This window comes from Vulpes vulpes, chromosome 16 (assembly GCF_048418805.1).
Source record: "Vulpes vulpes isolate BD-2025 chromosome 16, VulVul3, whole genome shotgun sequence".
NCBI classification, from domain to species: Eukaryota; Metazoa; Chordata; class Mammalia; order Carnivora; family Canidae; genus Vulpes; species Vulpes vulpes.
Genome location: NC_132795.1, coordinates 81,460,454 through 81,471,675, shown reverse-complemented (window position 1 = coordinate 81,471,675; position 11,222 = coordinate 81,460,454). Strand labels below are relative to the sequence as shown.

Sequence of the window (11,222 nt, the reverse complement as noted above, 5' to 3'; positions counted from 1 at the left end):
ATGCAATATTCCACGAATGCCTTAAACTCAGGTGAGATAAATAAATATTAAAGTGGAATAAAATCTGGTAATCTGAATTCTAAATAATTACCACAAACCATTATTATTAAAGAGTAAGTTTCAAATGGAGCTAATAACACTTGGAGCCACTGTGACATAGAAATTGCTACAGATCTGAAATCTTTTTCTGGTAAAAATCAACAGAATTTTTTTTTAAGATTTTATTTATTCATGATAGACAAAGAAATAGAGAGAGAGAGAGAGAGAGAGAGGCAGAGACGCGGGCAGAGGGAGAAGCAGGCCCCATGTCAGGAGCCCGATGTGGGACCCGATCCCGGGACTTCAGGATCAGGCCCTGGGCTAAAGGAAGGTGCTGAACCGCTTAGCCACACAGGGATCACCACCCAACAGAATTTTTAATCAAAGTCTCTAATTTCCTTCCAGGAAAAGAAAAATTGGAATGTGTTCTAAATAACATATATTGGAATTAATTGGAAATATATTGACATATATTGAAACTCTGTTAATATCAAAATATCAAGTGAACAGTAATAAAATTTTTACTTTCAAGGGAGTGAAATGACTGGAACCATGTGGAACATGTGTGGTCAGCATCTAATTTGTTATAAACATGCTGAGGTTTTTCATTTCTTTTTTTTTAAGAGCTTTTCATTTCTTAAATTCAAGGAACAAGATGACTACCATTGAAACTTTCAGTATTTTTTCTAAAGTACTCAATTTAAGTAAAAAGAATGTGAAGTTTCCACTATTGCAGTCATTTTTAACTAGACATCAGTAAATTTGAATGATGGGATTGTATATAGTTGTACAATCATAAAAAATGACTATACATGCACATTCATAAGTCAAACTCTATGGATATAGATATATAGACATAATTTTGTGGTGAATGAAAACGAAGTATATAATTTATATCTTTATAATCCAGTATTTCTAAGTATTTAAAAAAATCACCTCCTAATACATTTCAAATGACTTAGGAATTGAATTTTCTTTTTAAATTTCTTCTCCCAAATTTTGCCAGAATTTGAAGGAATTTATAGAATTTTTTTAGGAATTTATAGAATTCTTATTTAAAACAAAAATGACAAGATGGCCTAAAGATCAGTTTTAATTTCTTACTCTATATTTATTCAGACTAAGCCATTTTCCATGAAATAACTTTTATATATAATTATCAAATCAAGTTAAGTCTATCTCTATTTAAACTTTGATTCCCTGATATTGAGAGTTTAGGTGAGTGGTTGCTGAAATTAACTTAAATTTCAGGAGAAATTGATCACTTTCAACCTAGTCTAGGATAGTCATATGAAATTGATGGCTCTTAAATGCTGGCAGTATATGAGAATCATCTGAGAAAATTTTAAATAGAATGATATTTGCTGAGTTTCATCCCCAGCTACCTCCCCATTAATCTACTCCAAGTTCTCTCAAACAAAACCATCATCTAGCCACTTGTGCAATGCAGAATCCAAAGAATCAATCTTGGCACCTCCCTCTCCCTCACCATCTAGTTGTGTAGGTTACAAATCTTTTTTTTTTTTTTTAATATCTTTCTTTAAACCTTTTTTATTTTTATTTTTTATTTATGATAGTCACACAGAGAGAGAGAGAGAGGCAGAGACACAGGCAGAGGGAGAAGCAGGCTCCATGCACCGGGAGCCTGATGCGGGATTCGATTCCGGGTCTCCAGGATCGTGCCCTGGGCCAAAGGCAGGCGCCAAACCGCTGCGCCACCCAGGGATCCCTACAAATCTTTATCTCCATTCACTCTCCATCTTTATTAATACTACCATCAGTAGAGGTGCCCATCCCTTCTATTTTGAACTGCAAAATTCGTTTTCTAATCAGACTTTCTCCATTCATAGTGGCTGCCCTCCAATCCATTCTCTACTTTCACCAGTGTAACCATCCCTCAGTATTAATTCAAAATTGAAACCCTTTACTTAAAACACTTCAATGGCTTTCCATGACCTAAGAACCTGCAGTGTGTTTGGACCATTCTTAACTCTCCAGTTTTCCCATGCTCTGCCCTCTTGGCATGTGCATCTACTTTCATTTCTTTTCACTCATCTACTTCCTTTCACCAAAGGTCTACACATGCCACTTCCTCTGCTTGAAATATTCTTTCTTATCCTTTCTATCTCACTAACTCCTACTCATTCTTTAAATATCTACTCAAGTTTCAGTCCTTCGGGGAAACTTTTTATGATCTTTATGATTACTATTAGTCTACTATAGACTCATATCTTAATTTACCTTGACCTTTAGTCCTTGTCATAACTGTACTTTTAATATGCTCAAATAGCTATTTGATTTATGTCTTCCCTATAAAACTGATCTCAATGAAAGCAGGGGCTTTGTATTTTATATTATTTCCTAGCATTTTATCTAGAGTACCTTGCAAGTGCCTGACACATAGCATATGTTCACAAGTCATTTTTGAATAAAATAATGAGTCAAAGAATAAACATATGCCAAAAACTTATTTATGCTAACATATGTACAAATTTATCTCCCCAATTTAAAATCATTGATTGAATCTGTATTCAAAATAAATATGCCAACAAGGAGAGAATTGGGGGGAGAGGAATTAGCAAACTTATATTATAAAAGTATGTATACTTATATTTAAAATCATACTTCTAAGACTTTGTTTGCTTAAAGAAAACTTCTTATGCCTCCCAAGATATTTTTAAACATAAGAAAATACCTCCTTGGTTAAGTAAGTAAAGTAAAAAGCAAAATCTTTATGTGGAAAAGTGTAAAATGTATATAAATATGACTAGAGGGAAATAAAATACTAGCAGAAATTGCATTTGGTCTGACACATGCTGAAACATGGATAAATGTTGAAGACCTTGTGCTAAATGAAATAAGTCAGTTGAAAAAGATAAATATTGTATAATTCTAATTTTATGAGACACCTAGAGCAGTCAAATTCATAAGGAAAAAGTAGAATGGTGGTCTCCAGAGGCTAGAGGTGAGGAGAATGGGGAATCATTGTTTTATAGGTATAGAAATTTAGTTTTATAAGAGCTCTGGTGGTATTTGCATAACATCATGAATATACTTAATACTATTGAACAGTACATTCAAAAATGGCTAAATTTTACATTATATATATTTTAGCACAATTAAAAATGCATTCAGTGATGGAGTTACTGTTACTTTTTATATATATTAAAGAGCAAGAGCACACACAAGTGGTGGGGGGAAGGGCAGAGGAAGAGAGAGATATCTTAAGCAGGCTCCACACCCAGTGTAGAACCAATGCAGGACTTGCCTTCATGTCCCTGAGATCATAACCTGAGCCAAAATCAAAAGCCAGATGCTTAGCCAACTGAGCCACCCAGGTGCCCATTATTTTCCTTCTAGTCTAAGAAAAAAAATAGTAAAGATTTTTCAAATGAATAAAGAGACAAAGATTCATCTGAGATACATGTGTATTCTTAGTTCTTCAAAAGAGCTTTAAAAATTTAAAAAGAGCTTTTATTTTATCAATAAAAGTATAGATACACCATAAAGATCTTATTATTTAAGGATTGAAAGTGCAACTGAAATTCCCTCTAGATTTGCCATAGGGGTGGCTATCATTTTAAAGTAGATAATTATAAAGACAAATTTCTCTGACTAGGTATTTCCTTCCAATTTAGGTAGTTATCTGTAGAGACATGGCCTATAAAGAAGCAATCTTCTCTAAGGATAATTCCTCACATGAGCCTTTGGAAAAGTATTGCCAATCCTGAATTTCAAAGTTCCAAATATTACTGTGTCAACTAAAGAGTATACTTCCAGTACAAATTTCACAGTGAAATCAAGTTGATCCTAGATACCTGAAGGATGACATACATGATTCCAGACAATATATACACAGATTATAGAGAGATAGATATAGATACAGATACAGATATGTGACAGGTTCTTGAATTTACCAGGATACTAGACTATAGTTCAAACCAGAATGTCACAAAATGTATTCTTTTCTGGTTTAGAAATATACTCTTTGATGATATGCAGCTGAAAATCTGGTATTTGCTAGAAGAGGACAGAGAGATTATTCAATGAAATAATAGCTGATAATTTCCCAAACCTGGGGAAAGAACTAGACCTAGAGGTCCACAAAGCTAATCAATTGCCCTACTATCTCAATACAAAAAGACATTCTCCAAGATACTTTATAATGAGGCTGTCAAAAGTCAATGATAAACAATCCTAAAGGTAGACTGTGAGAAGAGGTTGGTGGAGTAACCAACAAAGGAAACCCCGTTATACTCTTAGCAGATTTCTCAGCAGAAGCTGTAGGCTAAGAGAGAGTGGCATGACAGTCAAAGTATTGAAAGATAAAAATTGCCAACCAAGAATATACTATCCAGCAAAGTTATATTTTAGATAAGAAGGAGAAATAAAGGTTTTCTCAGAAAACAAAAGCTGAGGCACTTTACCACTACTTGTCCTGCCTCAAAAGAAATGTTGAAAGGAGCTCCTCTAACTGAAATGAAAACACAAAAGTAAACTCAACTTTGAGTAAGTAAAGTAATACATCGAATCAGGAAATTGCAACTCAATTTTAGAGTAGAATGTTAAGCAATTATAGCATAAAGATTAAAAGAAAAAGCATTATAAATAACCAATGCTACTACAATTTCATAACACACAGCATTAAAAGGGATAATTTATGACAGTGAAAATGTAAAAGGGGTGAACAAACATGATGGAACTTGTATAGGCAAATGAAGATAGGTTGCTATTAAAAGAAAAGGTTTTTATGAGGTTTTTTTTTTCAAGTTTTTATTTATTTATTCATGAGAGATACAGGGAGAGAGGCAGAGACACAGGCAGAGGGAGAAGCAGGCCCCATGCAGGGATCCTGATGTAGGACTTGATCCCAGGACTTGAGGACCACATTCTGGACCAAAAGCAGGTGCTAAACCACTGAGCCACCCAGGGATCCCCTATGAGGAATTTTATATAAAACTCACGGTAACCACAAAACAAAACCTAAAGACACAAAACATAAAAAGAGGGAAACTTAGCAAATCATTATAGAAAACCACCAATGTAAAAAGGTAAACAGAAATTCAAAGAAAAGAAAATATAGAACAACCAGAAAACGAGATAAAATGACTACAGTAAGTTCTAATATATCAATAATTACCCTAAGTGTAAATAAATTGAATTCACCAATCAAAAGGCACAGAGTGGCTGGATGGTTTAAAAAACAAGATCCATCTATATGCTGCTTTGAGGAGACTCATCTCAGGTCCAAAGACAAACAGACTCAAAGTGAAGGGGTGAAAGAATTTGCTTTAGACAAATGGTAACAAAACAAACAAACAAAAATTGAAAATAAAAACAAAAAAGCAAAAAACACACAGAACCAAAGAAACAAAAACAAGTTCACCCACACTTAGACAAAATAGACTTTAAGCTGAACATGATAACAACAGACAAAGAAGGTCATTATATAATGATAAAGGAGTCAGTATATCAAGATGATACAATAATCACAAATACATATACTCTTGACATCCACATACTGAAAAACTGACATTTAAATCCACCTCTACCAAAATGTTTGCTACAAGATTATCTTCCCTGTATTGCAGGAGTATATGCAAAAAAGAAGGAGAAGAAGAAGAAGAAGAAGAAGAAGAAGAAGAAGAAGAAGAAGAAGAAGAAGAAGAAGAAGAAGAAGAAGAAAGTAGTCAAATTTTGATAAGGCAGAGGTCTTTTAATAGGACATTTTTTAAGCCTGAAGGGGAAAAAAAAGGAGAGGAGGAGTATAAATTATGGAATGAATTCCTAGCTCACTTAGAAATATGTTTTAAAAATCAAATATTTTACCCCTTAAATATATCCAATTACTTTGTGTAATACACTTCTGTACAATTCATCTCACTGGAAATCTATGGTTATATCACCTTCTTACATGGGAAAATATATAGGATTTCTGCACAGTTGTCTTGAGGTGAATGTCCCAGAAATTACTTTTCTGAATGCAAAGATAAGATAATCATTATTCCTTTCTGGAACTACTGGGGGTTGAGTAAACTGAAAGATCAACTCATGATCTAGAAGCAAATTTGAAGGATACAGGATAATTACTGTTTTTGATTAATGAGAGTTAGGTATCAGGGCTGTGTAGTATACAGGGTATATTTGCACTATGGGACAAAATCTGCATTGCAAAAAAAAAATATATATATATACATATGTGTATATATATATATATATATATATATATATATATATATATATTTCAACTTGAAGACTGTGTTTAACTTTAGAAACTTCATAAAGAGTTCAGTTTGAAGTTACCCAGTAGAAATGAATTGAGGTAGACATGCAGAAGCAGTAAGCAAGTCTTAAGTTATCTCAAGGGGTTATTTTGGAAACTTCATTGAAAACTGCAGGTCTAGAAAGTTTCTTTTTCCCTGCATGCCAAAGGGTTCTAGATAGTTGTCAGCACCCCAAATGTTTTAACCTCCCTCATTTGGTAGTGAAATTAGAGAATGACCCTTGTCTTAGGCACTATCTTCACTCATCAAGCTTTTATATTGTGCTAAGCAGCAGAGTTATTAAGATAGGGTCTCTAGGGAGTTTACTGGCTATTAGAGAAGGGAGAGATAACTAATTTCTCTCTTGATATTCATGATCACAAAAAGGAGTTGGAAAAGACTGAACATCAGAAGGCAACTTTTGAAGCCCTTCCTTGTTAGAAGATGGACTCATTTTGAGCACTTGGGTGGCTTAGTTCATTAAGCATCTACCTTTAGCTCAGGTCATGATCCAGGGTTAGGGGATTGAATCTTGTGTCAGCCTCCCAGCTCTACAGTGTGTCTGCTTCTCCCTATACCCTTTCCTATTCCTATTCCTATTTTATTCCTGAATAAAAGTTCAGGAAGGAACTTTTATTTCCTTCCTCTTTTGTCCTATTATTTGTAGCCAAGTCTTCTCTGATTTTTATACACAACATTCCTTTGCTTCAATACCTACAGTCATATCAGATAGTGAACTATTCCAGTAGACTAATAAAACTAATCCCTCCCTTCTCTGACTTATTCCGTATTTACTGAAGAATAAACATTCTTAAAGCAACACTTCAATATATATATATTTTTTAAATTTTCTGCTTAATAATTTCTTTTCCTCCCTTCTTTTTTAGGGTCTTTCAGAAACTGGTCCCAACTCAGGTTTTTAAGGAACTGTTTCTTAAGTTCAGGCATCATTATCCACCTTTCAAGGACCACCATCGTCTTGTTCTGTGCAATTATAGATTAGGTATGTCTACTTCTGAACTCCATATGAATAGAATCATAAAGGCTGTCTGGCTTGTTAGAAATTATATGTATGGGATTTAACTATATTGGTGTATAATCATGCTTTGTTAATTTCTGTTTTATATTGTATTCCATTAAACACTACAGTTCATTTACTCATTTTTCTATTAATGGAAATTTTGGGTGTTACCTTTTTTAAGTTTTGAATTAAATAAAATAGGCATTTTATTTTTATTTTTTAAAGAGTTATTTATTTGAGAGAGGGAGTGAGGAGGGGAGAGACAGAGGGAGAAAGAGAGGAAGATTTAGCTGACTCTGTGCTTAGCTAAATGGTGCTATATAAATGGTGAGCCCTAAATGGTGCTGTAGCTCATGATACTGAGACCTGAGCTGAAATCTAGAGTCAGATGCCCAACTACTGCTCCACCCATGCACCACAAGATAAGCATTTTATTTTTTTTAAGATAAGCATTTTAGATCAATTAATACAACATTAGTATATTTGAATATATCAATAATTTTAAATTGATTATGCTAGGAAAAGTCACTAAATTAGGCAGAGAAAAACAGAAAAAAAGTAGTATCAATACTTGGAAAAGGCATTAGCATTTAATACAAATATCAATCTTTCTTTTTTTTTATTAGGAGGAATCCAGTCAACCTTAGTTTATACAAAATTATAGAGTTCTACTTATCTCAATTTGCAGCTTCCTATTACTGTTCTTTGCTTGAAGTCCTCCTGATACACGTTGAAGGTTGGCCCCAGCAGAAATTACTAGTAAGTTAACATGTCTTCACTTTTCTTGTGAAGAATGCAGTTGTTTCCTCAGATTAAAGTCAATGAGAATGTAACATTATATGAAAAATACAGGCAGGGTTTCGAAAACAATTGGGCTGCTATTGAGCTTGAAAACTCTTATGCTTACAAGATTTATGTAAAGTGATGTACAATTAATAAGAAAAAGGTCTGAGAAGTAAAGTAGCTGTACTATGCAGATTTGGGGTCTTGTTTGGATCATCCTTTCAGAGAATTGGGTATAGCAATAAAGTAATTCAATTTCAGCCCAGGTTTCATACTGCCAACTTTAGGTACAAGAAAAAGGAATTGCAATGTCAAATGAAACTACTTAATCGATATTTCTTATTTAGACTACTCACTGAAAGTATAGTTTGCTTACTGTTTGTGATATTCTAAGTGGAACATAATGCTTAATACACACATGCTGAATTAATGTAGAAGATAGTCAAGTTGAGGTTGAGGAAGAAGTTTTTCATATAGAAATGACCAGTAACTATATTTTATAGCTGAATGAAACATTTTGAGACAGAATTTTTTGTTAAGAAACAACTAATGAAGTTGATCTATATCTGCTGTATTCTAAAACGATGTAACACTGAGGGCAGAGCAAATGGTACTTAGGAAATTTCAGATTGCTGCTAATTCTAAGGAAACATCCAACCCCTTCTTTGACAGTAGTCTCCAGTAGGAACTTTTAAATATATGATTAGATTACCCTCCCTGTGATCTTGGCTTACAAATGTCTAACTAGCAATAATAAAATAATCATGGATTTGGAACTCCATCCAGACATTCTATTTGACCATAATAATGTACCTTGGAAGTCCATTGTGTGTGGTGACTGAATGCTATGCTAAGAATTACAGTCAAACCTGTATTTTTTAACAGAGAATGTGGAGAGAGAATCAAGTGGTCTTTAGAAAAATGGAGTTTGAATAGAAATCACAGTTAGCGCTGATGGCATGCCACAGCTGAACTTAAAATTTACATTTTAGTAGAAACATTGCAGGCTGGGACTCAGGGTTTGCTAGTCATTTCTAATTGCCATAGTTCTCTGTAACTTCTTTTTAATACACATTTTTCTTATGTTCAAGGTCTAAAATCAAAAGGATTGTACTTAGAAGATTTTGAACAAAAGTTTTAGAATATAAATAGTATGATAAGTTATTCCTTATTCCCTTTTCTAATGACAGTTTTTTATTTTCACATTTAACCTAGTTTCTGGATTATGGAACTTCAGATTCAGAAATGGGGAGGCTGTCTATAGAATACTTTTGCATGTGTTTACTTGTGTTTATTTTTTTGTTTTAGTTTGTCTTTTAGAGGACAGATCCTCTATCACTAGAGTAAAGAATCTAATTTAGGGTTCAGAGTTATGAATAATTTTGTTACTTTAATTTGATAATACATCATTTGCTCTCAATAAAGAGGAAAATTGCTTTTCTTTAAATTGACTTAAGAGGTGTAAAGATATAAGAGTTACGAGAAAACACTAGAATCAAAACTACTTCAATGTTATCAAATCATGTATCAATATAACTTTCCTTTTTCTAGAGCACCACACAAATCCTCTTCCTGCTCCCCTCAGAAGAAAAAAAAATCTAAAAATATCTAACAAATCTTATAAAGTAGAGTTTTAGGTTTACAATTTGAAATAATTCTTACTTTTTCAAACATCTAATGATTTTAATCATATAACTTTCATAGTAACATTTCAAATAACATTCTCTTTCTCATTATTTTTAGTGTCCTATTTGACTTGATAAATCTTAATTTTGCCATGGAAAGTTCACATATTACTAACCGTATTTTCAAAATCGTTTTAGATTTCAACTTCCAACAGCAGATGAAAATTTATCTTACACAATATATTACTCAAAATTCTACAGCAGGTCATTCTACTATAGCTATATTTGGTAGATCCCAAATTCATCTTGCTTGAGTCCAAACCTCTTATCTGCTTATTCTGATTAACAAGTTTGGTGTTAAATTTTTCTATAACCATGTCAGCCAACTATTTCTCAGCTTTCATTTTTATCTTTGTGCCCTTCGGAGATTAAAATACTCTATCACTGTATCACTTTCAATTTGCTCATAGAAAATAATATTTTTTAACCAAGCATACATTTCTCTTTTCAGAATCTTAGAAAGTCCACTCCATTTTATACTTAGAAGATAAATGCTAATAATCACTACTAATATGAAAGGAAGGCATGTTCTAGAGCCATGAGATGCTTCTCCTTTACTATTACATTTGTCCTCCTTTCATTTCAGATAATACTCATTTCAATGTATTTTGACCAACTGGCAATTATTGCTGCCCAGAGTGCTCCATACTCCATACCTATAATGGAATATATGCTTGATTCTCTTCTTTTACTTGTGGGTGCTCTGTTTTTACTTAATCAGGAAGGCCATCTCCCAAAACACAAACCAGAATAGCACTAGAAGTCACTTTCTATCCTGTTACTCCCATTCAATCCCTAATCATTATCTAAATCTCCATTAACTTACATACGTATTTATTAGTTTGACTCCTCATTTCATTCATTCCAATTCTTCCACTCCTGTCCCATGAACACACTGGAATATAAGCTCCATACGAGCAGAAATCTTGTGGTTTTCACCACTTTCGTCATTGGTGTTTAACATAATGCCTGACATTTATTATTTATTTATTTATTTATTTATTTATTTATTTATTTATTCACTTATTTTTGGTAGTACAATCTGGTTTTATTAACGCAAGGGAAATAATTTAAAAAAATATGGAACGTTTCACAAATTGTTTGTCATCCTTGCACAGGGGCCATCCTAATCTTCTCTGTATCATTCCAATTTTAGTGTATATGTCCTGCAGAAGCAAGCACAATGCCTGATATTTAAAAGGTACTAAATAAATATTTTTGAATTAATTCATAAATAAATGGATTGAATGAAATGAGTAGTGACCATAGATGAGGCTCCATAGGAAAGTAGAGGCCTGATCTAAGTAAGATCTTAAACAAAGGTCATTGTGTTTGAAATATATTCTAGAAGAAATCAGGCACCAATAAAGCGCTTTATGCATAAAGTGACCTGATCAGTCAGTTTTCATTTAACAATATGTATTTGCTTCT

General features: G+C 33.1%; 1 non-coding gene across 1 annotated transcript; it reads right to left on the bottom strand.

Moving 5' to 3' along the window:
* Positions 1-10,865: 10,865 nt before the first annotated feature.
* Positions 10,866-10,973, bottom strand: LOC112915416 (U6 spliceosomal RNA). The gene has a single exon (XR_003234058.1). It is a non-coding gene; the product is annotated as a U6 spliceosomal RNA (small nuclear RNA).
* Between the last annotated feature and the right edge of the window lie 249 nt (positions 10,974-11,222).